This window comes from Scyliorhinus torazame, chromosome 11, assembly GCF_047496885.1.
Source record: "Scyliorhinus torazame isolate Kashiwa2021f chromosome 11, sScyTor2.1, whole genome shotgun sequence".
Taxonomy (NCBI): Eukaryota; Metazoa; Chordata; class Chondrichthyes; order Carcharhiniformes; family Scyliorhinidae; genus Scyliorhinus; species Scyliorhinus torazame.
In genome coordinates, this window is record NC_092717.1 from 121,641,889 (window position 1) to 121,664,078 (window position 22,190).

A 22,190-nucleotide genomic window follows, 5' to 3' on the forward strand; every position below is an offset into this window, starting at 1 on the left:
CATTAGCGAGTGAAGCATCGTGCTCACATATGCCCCGACGTCCGCCCCCTCTGCGCCCTCGGGAAGACCCAAGACTCTTAGGTTCTTCCTCCTCGAATTATTCTTCAGGGCTTCCAACCTCTCCACACACCTTGTGCTGCGCCTCGTGCGTCTCTGTCCTCACCACCAGGCCCTGAATTTCATCTTCATTTTCAGCAGCCTTTGCCTTCACGACCCGACGCTCCAGCTCCTGGGTCCTCTGCGCCTCCTTTAGCCCTTCAATCGCCTGTAGCATCGGGGCCAACACCTCCTTCTTCAGCTCTTCCACACAGCGCCGCAGGAACTCTTGTTGCTCCGGGCCCCATATCGAACGGCCACCTTCCGACGCCATCTTGCTTCGAGCTTCCCTTCCTTGCCGCTGCTCCGAAGGATCCACTGCAATCCTGCCGCTATCCTCTCCTTTTTCCATCAATATCCGGGGGGATTCCCTTCTATTTCACCGCACAGTGATTTTGGCCGTTTAAAATTGCCGTTGGGGCTCTTATCAAGAGCCCAAAAGTCCATTCCAACGGGAGCTGCCGAAACGTGCGACTTAGCTGGTCATCGCCGCACCCGGAAGTCCGCAGATAGGGTATTTAATGGGAACATTGCTAAGGGATTCCCATTGTAAATGTTTAGAAGCTTCAATTTTACCCATGGACTTATGCATCATGCCAGCAGAGGCTGGACATTATCTGCATTGGCTCATTAATCTCCCAATTGAACCCAGTAGGTGGTAATGAGATGTCAAAGGGCAAGAAGTGGTAGCCTGGGATGTGCAATTGTTGATACTTGGGAGGGAGTTTCTAAAGGCTTTGGGAGAACGGGTGGAAAGCACAGGCCAGGAAATGCGAAGGTTTCCTTGTGGGGCCCAAAAGTGCACTCCTGCTACTCCTCCCCTACTTGAAATTCTATTTTTAAATTATCATTTTGGGTTCCTCGTATTGCCAGGTTGGCCTCTGGGAACACAATAATGGTTCCCCTCTGCAGGTCTCTGGTGTAATTGACCAGATCACCCACCGGGTCTGCTCAAACCCCCCGTGCACCCGAGGTATTGCTGAGATCCGCCTGGACGGCATCTAGTTCCTCGGGTCTGCCTGTCCTCCGACCATCCGCCACTTCGGCAGTTCCTACCTCCACCTGCTGTACCGGAGCAACTGTGTGGTGAGCACCAGATAGCATCCCAGGAGCCTCTCCATTAAAGTGCCCGACTGAGTTGAGTGTCTCTGAGATGGTGGAGGGTGTGGGAGACAGCTGTGACGTCAAATTACTGTCATCCTCCGTCCCGATATCCGGGGTCTCCTGAGTCTCGGGCGGAGGCTGGTGTCAGAGCTGCTCTCCCCGTCACTGCTCGGCTCATGAGGGTGGTATGGCGGGGAGGTGAGGTTGACACGCGTGGGATCACGCGTCAGGGGGATCCGCAACTAAACGGGGTCTCACTTCCTCACCCGCAGCCGAGCTCCACCTTGGCAATTTCCTGTTCCTCCAGGCTGCCAACTGCGTCCAGGGCCCTCTGCTCAACCACAGCGAGGGGCCGCAAGACCGGGTTCCCGGCCCATCTTTTCCCGCTCCCGGCAATTGTGCATGACCTTTTCCTGGCTGGGGGAGGAACATAAAACAACAGTGTTTGACTCATGCAGCCCAGGGGGTGGCCAGCTGGTGGCCTCAGTGACCAGGGCAGCCAGCCTTTGCGGCCATTATGGGTACTGGCATGTGGGGCAGTGTGGGGGTTTGGCCTCCTTCCGGGTTGGGGGGTTAGGGTATGTGGGATGACGATTAGTCCCAGTGCTGCCTAGTCACCCTGGACGCCCTGATGAGGTTGTGCAGTTCTTTTCTTCACTGCTGGCTGATCCGGACTACGTTGCTCAAGGCTCTGACCACCTCTGCCACCTGCGCCCAGACAAATGAACGGTGGTGGCTGGCTGCCTCCTTCCCGGGCTGGGATATAGGATCATCCTCCTCTCCTCCATGGCGTCCAGGAGGGTCTCCAGCTCAGTGACCGTGAAGCATGCCATCTTGTTGGCTGGGTTGGTGTGTGTGGGGAGCGAAGTGTATATATGCGGCTGCAGCTTGTCAGCCTCCTGAGTTTTGCTGTCGTAAAAGTCCATTGTGTTGGCGTCAACACCTACGGCTGAATTCTCCGATCCCCGACGCTGAAATCGTGTTCGGCGATGGGGCGGAGAATCACTGATGATGACAAAATTGGGGGTGTCACCGCTGATGTGTTATGTACCCTGGGATAACACAGGCTGCAACTCGATGCAGTTTGACCAAAACATACTCCAATGTAATTTATTGAACCCTCAGCACAGTTCTCTGAGTTCGACTCTCCTGCTAATCTTGCTATAGTAACTCAGTCTAACTAACCAGTCTGCTCTAAGCCACGTGGTGGATATGATGCTTCTAATCTGCCCCTGTCCTCTCTAAGTGTCACCTGTGGAAAGAGACAGAGCATGTGTGCCCTGTCCTTGTATACGGGTTGCCCCCATGTGGTAGTGTCACCTCTGGGTGTCTTGACTGCCCATTGGTCGTGTCCTATTCTATGTGTTCATTAGCTGTATGTCTGTATGTCATGACCTCTCCGGTGCTCCCTCTAGTATTTACTTAGTTGTTGTGTATTTACATACCCCTTGTGTATATACAGTGATGCATATCACTACATCCCCCCCCTTTTTTCGTGTTACATATTTTCTGTACTTGGTTAAAGAAAATTGAACAAAATAGGTAGATAAGTGATGACATGTATAAGTCATGATGACAGTGATGATTATACAATATCAAATAATATTTGAGTCCAAAGTTCATGAATTTATATGGTCGAGTGGCTGTCTTGTGCTGTTATGGAAGTTTTGATGTTGACGTCGTCATTCCCTTGTGAACGGCGTCAGCGTCCCTGTGCTTAAGGAACCAAGAAGTCATCAGGAGGTGTTCAAATGGTCAAATCACTTCGTTGTCTGATTTGGACTCTTTTTTTCGATGCTTGTGGTAACGATTCTTGATGTCATCTTTCCTGTCTGACCTGGAGTGGTGTCTCTGTTTGCGGTATTGATGCCGGATGTCAGCTGCCTTGAAAGCGGGTCTGCTTGTTTGTAGTGTAGCAAACGTGAATTTGTAGGATGCATTATAATGCCATGGTATGTCTGCACACTTACCATGGTCTTGAGCTGTGCTGTCACAGTGTCCTGCGTTAGCAGAGTTGTACCATGTCGTACCAGTCGTTGTTCCAGTGTTGTTGTTTTTGTCACGCTTGTTGTTGACTTTGGTGCCTTCTGGTACGCTTGTTGTTGTTGTCGGTGTTATTTTTGTAGGTTTTGTTGTTGTGCTTGTTGCGCTCAATGACCATTCTGAGTGGAGAATTCAAGTCCTTCACAAAGTTACTTGTGTCCGTGTCCTTTGTGGCATCTGCTGTTTCATTGAGCGTACCGTCTCTGATTCCTCGACGCTCCCCATCTGGAGTCATGTCCGGTTCACTGGAATCATCTTTGGCTTGTCGATGCTCCCCATCTGGAGCCCTTTCTGGTTCACCTGAATTACCTATGGTTTCTTGATGCTCCCCATCTGGAGTCATTTCAGATTCTTATGGAGAGGCTCGAGTAGACGGGGTTTGAATTAACGTGGTGTCACTGGAGTCACTAGCAGCCTCACTTTAATTGTCGGGTGCCTCTGTACAGACTAGCTGAGATCTGTCCGTCTCGCTGAGATGTCGCACATCTTGTATGGGAATTGTGAAGCCTTTGTTACTTGTCGCACATACAGTGGGTAGACCTTCAGTGTCTTCTTGTCTGTTAGATGAGGGGTAGAGGGTCAGAGTCTCCTGGTGGCTCAAATAATCTGGGTAGACTGTCATAGTCTTTTTGTTGTTCACGTGTGCGTGATAGTCTGTCATAGTCGTCTTGCTGTGCACTTGAGCGTGGCAGACTTGCATCGTCTGCTGCTGGTTGCTCAGATAAGGTTGCTAGACCCTCATGGTCTTGTTCATGCAAGGACTGCGCTCTGGAATCTTGTGTTGCTTCCATCGTGGAGTCTGTCAATGAGCTCGCTGTGGAGGCTTGTATTGCTCGCTCTCTGTGTGGAGTCTTGCAGTGGTCTCACTGTGGAGTCGATCTGTGCGCTCTCAACGGAGTCGTGCTGTGGTCTCGCTGTGGAGTCTGTCATCGCTTTCTGTGCGGAGTCGGGGACTCTTCGTGGTGCGTGGACCACTCTCTGTGTGGAGTCAGGGACTCTTCATGGTGCATGTACGCTCTCTGCTGCGGCCTGATGCCAAGAGACAGAATCCTGTACTCATGGGTCGGGATGTCGTTTATGCTGGGCTGAGGATCCTCAAAACCGAAAAACTTGTCCATGACTGTGTCAGATTCTTCAATGTACAACACATCTCGTAGCGGTTCGGATTTGATACTGAGATCGCTGTTGTAAACCACTGTGTATTGTATTGTATTGTTGTATTGTTACATGCCAGGGTTTGTCCCTGCTGGCTCCGCCTGTGGCTCCTCCCCTCGGGCTCATGTATAAAGGTGGCCAACCTCCAGCCCTGCCCTCATTCTGGGACCGGCTGCCAGCAGGTGTCTTTAAGCTGATTAAAGCCACAGTTTTTCTCCCGACTCCTCATCTGTCGTCAATTGATAGTACATCAATTTAATCAGCATAAAATTTTCAGATGGATCCATCGCTAAAATCTGATCGTCTGGAGCTGGACCCCCAAGCAGCCGATGCCACTATTACGTTTGAACACTGGCTACGCTGCTTCGAATCGTACGTCGAGTCCTCCACGATCGCCATCGCTGAGACCCACCAGCTGCGAATCCTCAACTCCCGGGTGAGCCCGCAAGTATTCCTTATCATCAGGGACGCTGACTCGTACGAGGATGCGATAACGCTGTTGAAAGGACAGTATGTTAAGGGAGTCAACGAGGTGTATGCTAGGCATCTCCTTGTCACGAGGCGACAGCGCCCCGGAGAATCGCAAGCCGAATTTCTGCCTCCCGGAACCCTTGTTCATCCGATCGACCCGCCCACCTTCCGAAGATCGCCTCCATCACCCTCGACCAGTCTCTACCTCATCACCTCGCCAAATCCATGATGGCAGTCCGGATCAACGGTTACGAGACAACCTACCTGTTCGACTCCGGGAGCACAGAGTTTTATTCGCCCAGATACGGTACGGCGCTGCTCGCTCCCAATCTTGCCCGTGACCCAGAAAATCTCCCTGGCTTCCGAATCTCATTCCGTGGAAGTCCCTGGGTACTGAGTTGCAACCCTTACAATACGGGGCGTTGAGTTCAAAAGGTTCAAACTCGACGTCCTCCCGCAACTCTGCGCTGCCGTGCTACTAGGTCTTGACTTCCAGTGCCACCTCAAAAGTCTTATCCTGGAGTTCGATGGACCCCCTGCCCACCCCCCCCCCCCCCCTCACTGTATGTAGCCTCTCGACCCTTAAAGCTGCCCCACCCCCGCTCTTCGCTAACCTCACCCCGGACTGTAAGCCCGTCGCCACTAGGAGTAGATGATACAGTGCTCAGGACAAGGCCTTTATCAGGTCAGAGGTCCAGTGAATCCTACGGGAAGGGATCATAGAGGCCAGTACCAACCCCTGGAGAGCCCAAGTGGTGGTCGTCAAAACTGGGGAGAAGCACCGGATGGTCATCGACTACAGTCAGACCATAAACCGGTACACGCAGCTCGATGCGTACCCTCTTCCCCGCATATCTGACACGGTCAACCAGATTGCGCAGTACCGAGTCTTCTCCACCATCGACTTGAAATCCGCGTACCACCAGCTCCCTATCTGCCCGGAGGACCGCCAGTACACTGCCTTCGAGGCAGATGGCCGCCTCTACCACTTCCTCAGGGTCCCCTTCGGCGTCACCAATGGGGTCTCGGTCTTCCAACGGGAGATGTACCGAATGGTTGACCAGTATGGGCTGCGGGCCACGTTCCTGTACTTAGATAATGTCACCATCTGCGACCATGACCAGTAGGGCTATGACGCCAACCTCCAAAAATTCCTCCACACAGCCAAGCTCCTTAACCTCACGTACAATAAGGAGAAATGCGTTTTCCGCAAAACCCACCTAGCCATCCTTGGTGGCTACGTTGTGGAATACGGAGTCCTAGGGCCCGACGCAGACCTAGGGCTTGCGCCACCTCCTGGAACTCCCTCTCCCACACTGCCCCAGGGCCCTGAAGAGATGCCTGGGGTTCTTCTCCTACTATGCCCAGTGGGTCCCCAATTATGCGGACAAGGCCCGCCCACTCATTAAATCCACCCTTTTTCCCCTGATGGCTGAGGTCCGCCTGGCCTTCAACCGCATCAAAGCAGGTATTGCTAAAGCTGCGATGCACGCAGTAGACTAGTCCATCCTGTTCCAGGTGTAGAGCGATGCGTCCGACTTTGCCCTGGCTGCTACCCTCAACCAGGCGGGCAGGCCCGTGTTTTTTTTCTTCTCCCGTACCATCCTGGGCTCCGAAATTCGACACTCCTCCGTCGAAAAGGAAGCCCAAGCCATTGTGGAAGCTGTGCGACATTGGAGGCATTACCTGGTCGGCAGGCGATTCACTCTCCTCACTGACCAATGGTCGGTTACCTTCATGTTCAATAACACACAGCGGGGCAAGATCAAGAATGACAAGATCCTAAGGTGGAGGATCGAAATCTCCACCTATAATTATGATATCTTGTATCGACCTGAGAAGCCCAATGAGCCCCCAGATGCCCTATCCCGCGGTACATGCGCCAGCGCACAAGTAGAACGACTGTGGGCCCTCCACAATGACCTCTGTCACCCAGGGGTCACCCGGTTCTTCCACTTCATCAAGGCCCACAACCTGCCTTACTCCATCGAGGAGGTCACGACCATGACCAGGGACTGCCAGGAGGTCTGCGCGGAGTGCAAACCGCACTTCTATCCGCCAGACAGAGCACACCTGATAAAGGCCTCCCGCCCCTTCGAGTGCCTCAGCGTCGATTTCAAAGTGCCTCTCCCCTCCACTGACCTTAATGTATACTTCCTCAACATCATTGATGAGTACTCACGTTTCCCTTTCGCCATCCCATGCCCTGACATGACCTCTGCCACAGTCATCAAGGCCCTACACAGTCTCTTCACCTTGTTCGGTTCCCCCACTTATATCCATAGTGATCGGGGTTCCTCTTTCATGAGTGATGAGCTGCGTCACTTCCTGCTTAGCAAGGGCATCGCCTCAAGCAGGACTCCAGCTACAACCCCTTGGGTAACGGACAGGTGGAGAGGGTGAACACGACGGTCTGGGAAGCCGTCCTTCTTGCCCTACGGTCTATAAGTCTCCCTGTCTCCCGCTGGCAGGAGGTCCTTCCCAATGTGACCCCCATGAGAGGATGTTTGTTTTCTCCAGGAAATCCACCTCCGGGGTCTCGCTCCCGTCCTGGCTGATGGCCCCAGGGCCCGTCTTCCTCCGGAAGCATGCGAGGAGCCATAAGTCGGATCCACTGGTCGAAAAGGTCCTTCTCCATGCTAACCCCCAATATGCCTACGTGGCACACCATGACGGGCGGGAGGACGCAGTCTCCCTTCGGGATTTGGCACCCGCAGGTTCCCCAGTGACCATCACCACTACCCCCGACCCTACACTGTCTTCCCCCCCATTGCTACTCATCTACTACAAGATGCAGAAGACGACACGCTCTTGGACACGCAGGCCTCAACACCTCATCCGACACCAATATCCATTCCACAGCCGGGATTGAGACGGTCACAGCGGAAAGTCAAAGCCCCCGACAGATTCGATCTATAACTCAACCCGTCCACTTCATCCCCGCCGGACTCTTTTTTTAACAGGGGGCGAATATGGTAATCCACTATTGTATTGTACTGTTGTATTGTTACATGCCTGGGCTTGTCCCTGCTGGCTCCGCCTGTGGCTCCTCCCCTCGGGCTCATGTATAAAGGTGGCCAACCTCCAGCCCTGCCCTCATTCTTGGACCGGCTGCCAGCAGGTATTTTTAAGCAGATTAAAGCCACAGTTATTCTCCCGACTCCTCGTCTGTCGTCAATTGATGGTACGTCAGTTGCCACGTCCAATGATTAAATCATCGTCTGAGTCGTAGTCTTCAAGGACTAAATCATCTCTTAGGGCGGTGCTAACTGCTTGTTGCAGGGTTCTGTGGAGGTTAGTTTTAGCTACAGGTCGAAGTTCAGGCATTGTGCTGTCTTTCCAGGTGAAAGAATTGTATTTTGTGGCTTTGAAACTGTTTTTCACTATTTTTAGACATTTTCCCTTGAAGTGGGCGTGGTCCAGGGCCTCTGACATCATGACGCTTCTGACGTAGAGCGTAGGAATGGATTGCGCATGCGCGAATCGCTTTTCCTTTACTGTGCGCTCTTTGCGCAACTGCGCATGCACGGCTTCTCGAGCATGCGTAAAACATTGTTTTGCTGGTTTGCGTCTTCTAGGGAACTGCGCATGTGCGGCTCCTTGCGCAAGATGGCTGCCAATCAAAACTGCTGTTTGCCTCTGCTGCAAGCCTACCTTTGCCTCATAGTGAGTATAGGCTCCAGTTTTACCATTTTAAAAAAAAAATAAAAAAAAAATTTTTGTGTTCACCTCGCAGTAGTTTTCAAACTTGTCCAGGACGGTCTGGAAGTCTCTCTTGTCCTGCCCTTTGGAGTAGGAGTTGAAGATTTCTGTTGCACTTTCACCCGCAATGGTGAGTAGAAGATCTATCTTCTCCGAATTGGCCACGCCATCTAGGTCGGATGCTACCATGTAAATCTCAAATCTCTGCTTGAATGCACGCCAGTTGGCACTGAGATTGCTGTGGTACCTGAGCTGCTGAGGAACCAGAATCTCAAACATCTTGCCTGGGTGCTGTTGCTGGTAGTCACGGATCTTGCTGAGTTGAACTATATAGATTCAACAGGCACTACTGTGTTATGTACTCTGGGATAACACAGGCTGCAACTCGATGCAGCTTTGACCAAAAGATACTCCAGACGTTGAAGTAATTTCAATGTGATTTATTGAACCATTAGCACAGTTCTCTGAGTTCGACTCTCCTGCTAATCTTACTATAGTAACTCAGTCTAACTAACCAGTCTGCTCTAAGCCACGTGGTGGATGTGATGCTTCTGATCTGACCTTGTCCTTCTCTCTAAGTGTTGCCTGTAGAAAGAGAAAGAGCATGTGTGCCCTGTCCTTTTATATATGGGTTTTGTAATGCCCCCTTGTGGTAGTGTCACCTCTGGGTATCTTGACTGCTCATTGGTTGTGTCCTATTCTAAGTGTTCATTAGCTGTATGTCTGCATATCATGACATCTCTGGTGCTCCCTCTAGTGTTTACTTAGTTGTAGTGTATTTACATGAACCCCTTGTGTATATACAGTGATGCATATCACCACAGCCGCTTTCACGATATTCCGCCCCCTGAAAAGCAGCATTGTCTAAGAGTACGCCGCACGCCGTATCCACAGCCTCCGAACGTTGGCTGAGGCCCGCCCCTCGATGCTCCGTCCCCGACCGGCCGAGTTCCTGACGGCGTGGAACATGTGTGGTCTCACCCGTCGGGAACTCAGCGTGGCGGCTGAGGACTCAGTCCAGCGCCGCCACCAGTCGGGGGAGGGCCGATCTGTGGGCAGGGGGGGCACTATTTGGGGCTGAGGGCACTATGGAGGTGGGGGCGGGTCCGGGGCACGTGAGCTGACCGAAGGGTGAGTATATTTTTGCGGTCCGGGTCCGCGGGCTGCGTCCGCCATGAAGTTATCGTTTTCATGCGTGGGTACATATAACGGAAAATTAAGCCTCTAGTCTCAGAAACGGAGAATCCCGCTGTAGAGATCTCACTGGGACTTGAAGATGGTCTCACATGTCCTTTGGCATTTCAACGGCTCCAGAAGAGTATCAACTCAGACAGCATGAGAATACTCAGAGATCTTCCTGGAGTGGAAGCCATAGTGAATGATCAACTAGTCTGTGGATGTGGAAACACAATGGAAGAGGCCATAGCTGACCATGATTAGAAGTTAATATGACTGCTAGAGAGAACTTACCAGATGAAGCTGAACAAGAAACATTTGCAATTGAAGATTCCTGGAGTACAAAGACCATGTACTGATAGCAAAACGGTTTTGTCTACATCTGGACGGGTGGGATCTGTAGTCGCAACCAACAGATGTGAAAGCAATGATTTGTTGGATTTGTGAACTAATTATCCATGTTTGCCTAATTTTTCATCTGGGTGTGAACCATTGCAGAAGCTCAATGCTCAAAGCTCGATGCCAAAGTTTTATTAGGACCCAGAACAAGAAGCACAATTCACTAAAGTCAAACAATTCATGATGCCCACGCTATTGCTGATAAAGGACCTGTCTCAAGTGAGTCGTTCATGTCAGACAAAATGATCCTTCCCTCTCAATGGCCTCGTGTCCATTGTCTCGCAGGACCTCTATCTGATGAGGCAGGCCAGGTCACCTGGAGTTGACGTGTCCCCCCCCCCCAAGAGACCACCTTGGAGGAGGGCTCCGATGAGAACACCAGTGAGAAGTCACAGCTCTCACCCCCCACATTTCACCAGTGGAGAGATGCACACACCTTGGTGGGCAGCATTGGTGGACAGGCTTCTGGGGCACAATTGGGTGAGCACCACACAGTTGCTGATGTAATTGAGCTGGAGGCAGGAATATCCAAGGAAGACCGCAACATGATGTCTGCATCTTTGAGTGGTAGTGTCCAAGGCATTGCTCAGTCTGTGATGACCATGCCTGGGTGCGTGTTAGAGGCGGGATGCCTTTATAAAGTACCTGGACGAGTACTTTGCATGCCATAACGAAGCTATGGGTCAAATGCTGGCAAGTGGGATTAGGTGGGCAGGTCAGGGCCTTTCAAGCATCGGGGCCTCTCCTGCACTGTCATATTCTATGATCCTGCGACCATGGCTGAGGTCCTCTATATGTCCCAGTTGCTGGTGGACATTGCCGAGGCACTGCAGAGCGTGGCCCAGTCACAGAGGAGCATCACTGCAGGCGTCAACAGCATGACGTAGACAAAGGGGAGCCACCAGGTTTCGCAAAGCCAAATAACTCAGGCCTCTGGAGATCACCGCAGCTGCCATCCATCCCATGGGCACCATCAGAGAGGGAAGCGCTGGAGTCCAAACCGGAGCTTTCCACAAAGGAGATGATTGTAGTCTTCAGTACCACTGAATCCCCTTCCTCCTGATACCGACACATAGAACATAGAACATAGAACATAGAACAATACAGCGCAGTACAGGCCCTTCGGCCCACGATGTTGCACCAAAACAAAAGCCATCTAACCTACACTATGCCATTATCATCCATATGTTTATCCAATAAACTTTTAAATGCCCTCAATGTTGGCGAGTTCACTACTGTAGCAGGTAGGGCATTCCACGGCCTCACTACTCTTTGCGTAAAGAACCTACCTCTGACCTCTGTCCTATATCTATTACCCCTCAGTTTAAAGTTATGTCCCCTCGTGCCAGCCATATCCATCCGCGGGAGAAGCGCAGTGGGCAGAACAGGGTGTCACGGCGACACCAGTGACTAGTAAGTCGGCTACCGCCGCCGCCCCTCGCCCCCCTCACACACACACACCAGGCTCCATGCCCTCCAGAAGACGGTCCGCTAAGGAGATCAAAGGCCCCAGGGCATGGAAAGCAGCAGGCTGCCTCCACCTCTGATGTGCAGCCTGGGAACATGCCTAGACGACGTAGTAGACCACGAAAGATAATCTTCACAGGGGGCCTCCCTGACCAACCCTCTTTCCCCCCCCCCCCCCCCCCCTCCCCCCCCATCTGTGGCCACAATGGTCCAAGATCAAGTGCCCCCAATGCAGACAGTGTTCATAGGACGGGTGTGAGCCCACTGAAAGCATAAAGACACGAGTCAAACTTTGGCATAAACTGAGGAGCAGCAAGTTATCATTGATCGCCTGCCGTGTATGTCATGCATCCTGTTGAGATCCTGGAAAGTTTCGTATTCGGCGCTTGGAAGGATCCCGTGGCGTTTAAGTTCAGGGTGACCGTCACCTTGATGGCTACCAGGAGCGGGTGCCCTCCCCTAAATCCCCGCAGTGCCAGGTGTGCCATGGTCTGGCAGATATGTCGTACTGTCAGTTGCTCAGCTGGAGTCTTCGATGGCATGCCCGCTCCGGCAGGTCCTCAAATGTCAGGCGCTGCCGGTACCCACAAGGCTGAATGCATTGCCTCCTTCCCACCTTCTCCTCAGCCTGTTGGGTGGCCAGCTCTTCATCCTCATCGGCTGGCTCCTGTTCCTGTGGGGCAGGTTGCAAGGTCCTCCCAGAACAGCTCCTGCTTGTACAGCCTCCATGCATCCCACAGGATGAAGGCAACCGTTCCTGGTTGGACCCCAAAGTCCATTGTCTGCAGGGGGTGAAAGGCAGACCTGTTTATATGGTGTGTGCCCAACCAGGTTCAACAGGCACCCATGCCATCGCATGGCTGTTCCACCTGGCACCCATCGCTGCCAGCAGGGGTATTGGTGGCTGGTGTTACCCATGCCAGCAGTACGTTCCGTGGCCCCTGTCCGGCACCCTCTTGTAGGGGCTACTGTGGGCATCCCCCTTGGGTGAGCTGCGCAATGCCCCGCCGATTGGTGGCACCCGGTTGTGGGAGAACTGGGGTGTTGGGGTGGAATGCAGGGGTGGTTTGGTGGGGGCACCCACATGGTTGAAGTCACTCTGCACTACCATGGGACACAGTGGACGGCCAGTGGGGCGCGCAACAGGATGGTTGCCTCGCAGGCCGCGGCAATGGCGGTGCTTGCCTGGACACCCCAGGGCGGGGGTGGGGGGGGGGGCTTCACCCTGACCCTATGGCCCATAACCTGATCACCTCCTGCTACTCCCCCTTGGCCGTGGCAGACGCCCACTCTCTCTCTTCCCCCCCCCCCCCCCCCCCCTCCCTCGGGCAGCCCACGGTCCCGACTCTGGGAACATGTCCTACCTCTTCTCTGTCTCCTTCAGCCATGGTGCCTGTTTCCTGATTGTTAAAACCAAGGTGAATCTCACCATTCCCCCTGGCATACGTGGAGCATCGCGAAGGTCTCGGAGAATACCGGGCTGGGCCTGTTATTGATATGCAAATGGCGTTTACTGTATGTGCGGAGCAGAATGCATTGAAGCTCCTTTCATAGGATCATAGAATCTCTGCAGTGCGAAGGAGGCCACTTGGCCCATTGGGTCTGCACCAACCCTCTGAAAGAGCACCCTACCCCCACCCTATCCCCCTAACCTCACCTAACCTGTACATCCCTGGACACTAACGGGCTATTTTATCATGGCCTCACCTGCACACCTTTGGACTGTGGGGGAAACTGGAGCACCCGGGGGAAACCTGCAAAGACACTGAGAGGAAGTGCAAACTCCACACAGTCACCCCTGGTCAGAATTGAACCCGGGTCCCCTCTTTCCAAGAGCCGGTGCAGACTCAAAGGGCCGAATGGCCTCCTTCTGCACTGTAAATTCAATGATAATCTATGATTAATCTAGGACAAAGATTCGGCACAACATCGTGGGCCGAAGGGCCTGTTCTGTGCTGTATTTTCTATGTTCTATGTTGTTCTATGAACCAGAGCATGGCATGTCGTTGGGCGCTTGGCGCCAACCACTATTTTCGGCTCCCGTATAATTTTCCACCCAATCGCGCTTCACGATTTTGGCGTCGCTGGATGGAAATTTCAGCTTTGAGGGGAACATTAGGGAGGCCGTGCTCCAGTGCCCTCTCCTGATCCACACACTTACCCTTTTCAGAAGAGGATCAACAGTGCTGAAGCCGAGCTCTTTAGTGTTTGATGGCTGGCTGCTGTCTCTATGGTGCTGAAGCTTCTAAAGTTCAGGCACAGTATTCAGGCGTCAAAGCTTCCTAAGGTGCTATGCATTAATCATCCTCTGAGGCTTGGCACGTGTACCCTGGAGTAGGCACTTGAGAGACACGGAGTGTGAACTGCTTTTGCAACTAACGAGGCTAATTTGTCATTTGCAATAACCTTCGGCTGTGCAGCCAGACTGGTCACAGTCGAAGGGAGTGAAATTGAATTTCAGTATTGAACCACAGCAAGACTCTGTCCCGGAAGTGTTTAGTCGGACAGACGGGCATGTGCTCCTGCCACGGGCCTGCAGCCCTTGAACTGAATGCCAGAAAATGGAAATAGCTACTCGCCCTCCTCGCTTCCCCTCGGTTGTCATTGCGTCAGCTTCACTTTAAAAAAATAAGAGTACTAAATGGCACCCGTGTGATTTCTCGCTGGTGAGATGGTTAATTCCTCGCAGGCTGCAGCGTTCGACTTCACTCTCACTAATGAGATTGAAATGAATGCAAATAAGGGTTAATAATATGGTCCCCATTTTTGGGTGTGATCTGTAAATTGCCATTGGGAGCAGGCAGGGTGAATTGCGAAGTGGTTTATGCCCGGCGCGAATCTCGATTTTTGCCCTTTCCCGCTATTTACATGGCACGTCCAGCTCCAACGAGGTAGTTGAATCATGCCCTAGATCAGCATATTCAAATGATCCATTAGACTCATTTAAATATACATTCCACGGGTTCATCCGGCACCAGGGACTCGGCGGCTGCAGCTGCGAGACCTCGCCAGGGAACTGTTTAGTACTGGTCCACAGAAATTTGGACCAGCTTTAATGGCACCTGCGGGGTCACCCAGGCCATTGGAGATCCCCGGGTGATTGTGGACAGGGCAGGGCGGTACCCTGGCTCTCTCTCTGGCATCTTGGCACTGCCAGCCTAGCACCCTAGCAGTTGGCACTGCCAGGGATTGGACATGGGGGGCCTTATCAGGTAGTGGGAGGATTCTCGGAGGTCCTTCCCTAGGTTCAAGGTTGTGGGGGGGGGGGGGTTAAAAACAGATTGTGCGGGTCAGAGAGACGGAGGGGGGTCTTCAGCTCGCCAGCGGGAAATCCCCCCAGGTGAGGCCTCAGCGGAGAGAATCTCCGCAAAGTCAAAAAAATAAACCGTGCTGTTGAATAAATGTGCCATTCAGCGGACTTCAACTCAAGCCCACTGAATCATGTCCTAGGTATCATTGGTTGAATCGGTCGGCTCTTAATATTGTTAGAACTAATTTCTCAACCCTGATTGCTCTTATGCCCTTAAAGCGAGAAAAATGTTTTAGAATTTTAATTTTACTGATAAAACAGCATTTTATCCATAGCTAAAAAGAAAACTGTATGTTATCCAAACATATTCAAAAAATACAAAAACATAAATAATTTGGGGAACATTCTCCTCAACTCAGTTTTACAGTCTGTACAAGTTTTTATCCATTTTCACCACTCCTCTCCTTCTCTTTCCCCCCCCTCCCCCACTTGATGAACAGCTCCTCAAACATGGCCCCAAAAATCCCCACCGTGCCTCAAAGTCATCTGCTGACCCCCTCAATAAAAACTTAATCTTCTCCAACCGGAGGAAGTCATACAGGTCCCCTAGCCAGGCCGCCACGCCCGGTGGCGTTGTCGACCACCATTCCAGCTAAATTCTTCACCAGGCAACCAGAGAGGTCAAGGCCACAACATTGGCTTTCCTCCCCTCCATCAGCTCCAGCAATTTCGATACCCCAAAAATTGCCACCACACGGTCTGGCCCGGCCTCTGCCCCCACGATCTTTGCGAGCGTCCCGAACACTCCCTCCAGTATCTCTCCAACTTCTCACACCCCACAACAGATGTGCGTGGTTTGCTGGTCCTCGCCCACACTTCTCACACGCGTCTATCACCCCATGAAAGAACTCATTCACCCTCGCCTTAGTCATGTGTACCCTGTGAACCACCTTACATTGTATCAATCTCATCCTCGCACATGAAATCGAATGCACCCTGCGCAGTGCTTCACTCCACGCTTCCCAACCTATCTCTCGCTCCGAACTCCTCCTCCCATTTCTCCTTGATCTTCACCACTCCTGTTTCCCCCTGCTCCCCCAGCCACCCACATAAGTCCCCAATCCTACTTTCCCCTTCCACGTTCTAATAGGGCATACTTTGGCAGCCTGGGAAACCCTTTTTACACCTTCCGTGCAAAGTCCCTCACTTGTAAATATCTACCTAAATTCACTTCCCTTCGGGAGCTCTACCCTCTCCTGCAGTTCTTCCAGACTTGCAAAACTCTCCTCCACATAGAAATCCCTCGTCGCCACCAACCCCACCTCTCTCCATCTCCTGTACATACCAGAACCCGTGGTACTCACACAACGGTGTTAACACCGACATCCCCTCCATCCTAAAGCATCTCCTCAGCTAATCTCCCCACATCCTAATCGTGGGCTGTACAACTGGGCTCTCCATATATCTCCTCGATACCAGCGGTAGCACTGCCGTCACCATGGCTCGTAGGCTAGATCCCCCGTAAGACTCTTTCTCCATCCTAATCCATTCCGACCCCTCTCCTTCCCATCGCCTCATTTCCTCCACACTCGCTGCCCAATAGTGGTGTCGCAGATTCGGTAACGCCAGCTCCCTTTTCTGCTCTGTCTCTGTAGCAGAGTTCTCCGTAGCAGAGTTCTCCTTACCTTTGGCACCAAATCCGAAATAACTACGTCCAGCTTCCGGAAAAATGCCACAGGAATAAAAATCGGGAGTGTCTGGAATACAAATAGGAACCTTGTCAGGACGTTCATTTTCACCACTTGGACTCCCCCCACCAGCCTCGGGTACAAAGTATCCCACCTCCTAAAGTCCTCCTTTATCCCGATATACCTGATAGACCTCCTTTATACCTGACAAACTTGTGGAGCCTTACAATCACTGCTAAGGTTTTCCAGCATTTTCTCTTTCGTTTCAGATTCCAGCATCCGCAGTAATTTGCTTTTGTCCTCCTTTATCCCCCTCCATCAACTTTGTTAAGTTCTATTTGTGCATCGTTGCCCACTCCCCCGTCTCCTGGATCCCTAGATAAATGGCAACACTCCTAAATTATCTCTGCAACTCGCCTCATTCACCGGAAACACCTCGCGTTTGAGCACGTTCAACTTATGACTGGGGTGGCACAGTGGTTAGCGCTGCTGCCTCACAGCTCCAGGGACCCAGGTTCAATTCTGACCTCGGGTGACTGTCTGTGTGGAGTTTGCACTTTTCCTCGTGTCTGCGTGGGTTTCTTCCGGGTGCTCCGGTTTCCTCCCACAGTCCAAAGATGTGCAGGTTAGGTGGATTGGCCATGCTAAATTGCCCTTAATGTTCAAAAACAAAGTTACGTGGGGATACATGGATAGAATGGAGGTGTGGGCTTAAGTAGGGTGCTCTTTCCAAGGGCCAGTACAGACTCGATGGGCCAAATGGCCTCCTTCTGCACTGTAAATTTGATGCTTTATTCTATGATAACCCGAGAAGGCCCCGAACCTCCCTAATAAGCCCATAATTCTCCCCATACTCTCCAGCACGTCTGACACATATAACAGTAGGTCACCCGCATACAGCACCACCTGGTGCTCCCTACTCCCCCTCCTAATCCCCTGCCACTCTGCTGTCCCCCAAAGGGCCATTGCCAAGGGCTCTATTGCTAGTACAAACAGCAGCGGCGACAGCGCACACCCCTGCCTCATTCCCCTATGCAACCCAAAATTCCGTGAGCTCAACTCATTGGTCCGAACGCTTGCCACCGGAGCCATGGGCAGCAGACACACCCATGCCTCAAGGTTCGACCCAAACCCAGGACCTCAAACAGGTACCGCCACTCTACCCGATCAAGTGCCTTCTCAGCATCCATAGCCCGTTTGATCCTCTGCAACCAACCCCAGAACGCATTCTTTTATCCTCCTCACCACTAACTTAGCCAACACTTTCAACAGCGATTTTGGGCCTGTATGACCCACACTCTACCGAGTCCTTCCCTTTCTTTGGTATTAGCGTAATCGTCACCCGTGTCATTGTCTCCGGCAGCTCCCCCTTCTCCCACGCCTTGCTAAACTCCCCCAGCAGGTGTGGTCCCAGCTCCGCCGCAAACTTCTTGTAAAATTCTGTCAGGTAACCTTCCAGCCCCGGGGCCTTCCCCGAATTACCCTCTTATGCGATCCATCACCTCTCTCAGCCCTAAAGGCTCCTCTAGAGCCTGCCTCCTCTCCTCTTCCAGCCGTGGGAACTCCAGCCCATCCAAAAATCGCCCCTATTCCCTTCCTCACCCCCCAGATCTGCCCTGTACAATTCCTCATAATACTCCATAAACACATCATTTATCCTCCCTGGCTCCGACGTACCTCCCCTCTCCGTCTGTACTCTCAGGATTTCTCTGGACATGGCCTGCCTGCATAGCTGGTGGGCTAGCATGTGGCTCGCCTTCTCTCCATATTCATACTACACCCCCCTCGCTCTCGTAGCTGCCCCATTGCCTTCCCCATCATCAATCTATCAAACTGCCCCTGGAACTTCTTTCTCTTTGCCAATTCCTCGGTGGGGGCCCTCGAATACTCCCTATCCACCTCGACTATCTTGTCCAATAATCCTTCGTACTCCTCTCTCATTTTCGTATCTCCGTGGACCTTGAATGAGATAATCTCCCCCGAACCACCACCTTCAATGCCTCCCAGAATGTGACTGCCGATACCTCCTCATTTTGGTTCAACTTCACGTACTCCTTAATCATTGACCGCACCTTTATTGCAGAACCCCCTTCCGCTAACGGCCCCGAATCTAACCTCCATCCTGGCATCTTCTCCCGCCCTGGGCTACGTCGAACCTCCAACTAGTGCGGCGTGCGGTCTGAGATTACAATTCCTGCGTACTCTATTCCCCCCCCCCCCCCCCCCCACCGCCACTTCACGGCTTACCACAAAAAATCAATTCTGGAGTATACCTTATACACGTATGAGAAGGAGGAGTACTCTCGCCCTCCCCGGGTTCTAAATCTCCAGGTGTCCACCAGACCCATCCATTCCATAAACCCTTCAAGCTCTTTGGCCATTTGCAGCCTTCCCATTGACCTGGTGCTCGACCTGTCCACCCTTGGCTCCAGCACACAATTAAAGTCCCCTCCCATAATCAACTGATGCGTGATCAAATTCGGAATCTTTCCCAGCAACCCCCTCACAAACCTCACGTTGTCCCAATTCAGTCTGTATACATTCACAAACACCACTGACGTCCCCTTGAACACCCCGCTCATCATCACGTATCTCCCACCCATGTCACGCACTTACAAACCCCGAGTGAAATGCCTGACCCACTCATCCCTTTCTCAACCTAACCGACCCATCACCCGGAGGGGCGTCGCCTGCAGAAAGACCACCCCTCTCACCTACAGTTTCACTGGGCACAGATGCCCAAACCTGATCTGCCGACGATAGAGAGCCGTCTTGGCCTTGTTACACCCAACACTTTTTGCCAGCTCAGCTACAATGTCCAGGTGTATTCGGACCTTGTTCCCCTCCCATTCATAGTTCCGTTTCTCCCTGGCCCACTGCAGGATCTTTTCCTTCTCCACATACTTGTGGAGCTTTACAATCACGGCCCGCGGCAGCTCCCCCGCTCTTGGCTTCTGCCTTAAATACCTGTGCGCTCTATCTAACTCTCGGGCCTTGTCCAACGCCCTCTCCGCCACCAGCCCCGCCAGCATCCTCGAGAAGTATCTCGTAGCACTCGTGCCTTCCACACCTTCAGACAGGCTGACGATATGCAGGTTCTGCCTTCTAGATCTGTTTTCCTGCTCCTCCACCTTTGTTCTTAACGACTTGTAAAGGACCCCAGGAGCCCCATCTCCACCTCCAATGCCACCACCCGATCACTGTAGGCAGATATCACCCTCTCCATCTCCCGATCTGCGACCCCTGCCCCTCCAGGCACTTCTCGACTCTCTCCATCGAGCCTTTCAGGGGTACAACCGCTCCTTCGATGGCCTTCGATCGATCCTCCTGCATTTCCTTTCTATGTTGGCGGAACTCTTCTTTGATAATCGGCATCAGCTGCTCCATCTGGGGTTTTCCAACATGTGGCGACCCTTCCCCCTCCGCCATCTTTCCAATTGTTGCTGCACCACAGATCTCTTCCAATGCCTTGGCCAGGTCTTTCACCTGCCAGGTCTGATGACCAGCAGACATGCCACTCCCGGGGGGAACTTCTCCACACACCTTCAACTGCACATTCCCGTCAAAATTCTCCCATTTTCAGGTAAAAAGAGCTCAAATCCACACCTTCGAGCTGGAGCTGTCCTGTGTGCAACCACTCACTCCATGGCTGCCACTGGAAGTCCATTTTATCCATAGCTGATGGGGAAGTGTTGACACGCCATGTGATGCATAGCTCCTGAATGCTATGGGCGAGATCGTCTGGCTGTTCATGCCAGCGGGATGTTTTGGTGCTGCTGGCGGCGCACCACTGCTGCAGGTTTCCCAGTTGCATGGGTTGGATTCAATGGGAAATCCCATTGACAGCAGCAGGACCATAAAATCCCATCGCCGGCCAAGGGTGGACCCCCGCCTCCGACAAACACTCCTCAGGGAGGCCAGAGAATCTTGCCCAATACGAATTATGTATTGTATTACAGTGATTGTTTCAAACTCAGTTCGGCTGCACAAAGATAAAATTATTGTACTGAGTAATTTGTCAGACAGGAATAGTACAGTGGTAAACTCCACTTATATGTTGGAACTGTTTTCTTATGCCATATGTCTGATCAGTCAAATGAACAGAGTGAACCTTCTCCTATGGAATTTCTCAGGCATGAATGTCCCATTCTCTTTTAACAGGGTGAAGACAATGAACCCACAGTATCCCACTGTATGAGAAATGGATCTTTCTGAAGCTGCTGCTCCTTCAAATACAAAGCATGTTTTGTGTTGCCTTTTATAATTAAAGCAGTCTTGAAAAGCAGCTGTGGCAGTTGGCTTGTTCTCATAGCCCTGTTAAATATTCCAGAAAAAAGAGCTGATGCACAAGAACAAGAGTTCATTTTAGGTGCCCCATGCTTCACATAATTGTTTTTGTAGACTGCTTATGCATTTGCCTTTTGTAAATTTGTTAAACATTTTATTGGTGCAAAGATTTTGTCATGTATTTGACATAATTTAATAGTGATATGTATTTCTGAAGTTTTTTGAGTTTGTGTTTGCTAACTCTGAACTGCTGGAAATAGTCTGACTCTACATACTGCGGTTTAGGAGCATTAAAAAGGAAAACGTTTGCTCTTGGATAAACCAGTGTGACTTAAAGGTTATCTGCATTACTGAATAAAACTGCATTGTTTGTCGGTCCTTACAAAGATTTAAGTAGACAGTTGGCCTATCCTTTACCCAGGCAATCGTTTAATTTGGCTATTTCTGAGCATGCTACATTTTGAAGTGTTATTTTCTGATGAGCTTCATAAAATGCAGTTACTTTAAATTTAAAGTCCATCTGGAAGAACATATATTTCTTGCATTTATCTTTTACGAAAAGAAAGGGCTTCTATTATGAATGTGATATGTGGAATTTGCTCAGGTATGAGAAACTAAAACTAGTCTGAACAGCATTGTTTGGAAAAGTCTTGTACATTAAACCAATCTGCCCCTGAATGATGTACTAATTTAGTTGTTGCAGAAATGCCCTCCTTTACTGTGAAGTTTGCTTTAAAGTAAATGTTGCCAAATGTGTTAAATTAGTAAAATTGCTCTATATAATGCGTAGTTTCAATAAGCTTTGATCATTTGTACATTATTTAACGGACAGTGGAACTGTGAATGTACCCGTGTGTCCCAAATATAAATCCAGCTGAAGATAAACAATGTTACAAGCGCAATCATTTTTAATGCAATTGCATTCCAAATATGTTAGTGAGCTGAATGTGAAGAAAGTGGAAGCAAAATGCTAACACAATTTAAAGTGAATCTCTGAAACTTTTGATAATTCAACTCATGACATTTATGTAAAGATTATTATGTTTCTTCAATGTACTGAATTTAAACTTTTGAATATGTAATCGGCCTATATAAAAGTTCATATTCTTTTGTTCCTCCATTCTTTGCATTTCCTGTTTTACTGTTTTATGTTTCCTTTGACTGCTAATTTATTTTAATTTCACTTTACTTTTTCGTCCCCATTTGGTTGTGCAAAACATACATTGTTAATCCTGTTGACAGAGTCCTGCTGTCAGATGAATTAGCTCAAAACTATAACCAAGTTAGTTGAAGTGCTGAGCAATTTATCAGAGTTTCTACTAAATTTAGCTGTAATTCTTATTTTAATTCAT

At 51.0% G+C, this 22,190-nt stretch overlaps 1 protein-coding gene across 2 annotated transcripts in view; it reads left to right on the forward strand.

The window, feature by feature from the left end:
• ca8 (carbonic anhydrase VIII) overlaps positions 1-21,958 on the forward strand; it is a 122,226-nt gene extending 100,268 nt beyond the window's left edge. For both annotated transcript variants that reach the window (XM_072467715.1, XM_072467714.1), the window contains one exon: positions 20,713-21,958. The gene's annotated coding sequence lies outside the window, so the exon portion shown is untranslated. The remainder of the gene's footprint in view (positions 1-20,712) is intronic.
• Positions 21,959-22,190: the final 232 nt, after the last annotated feature.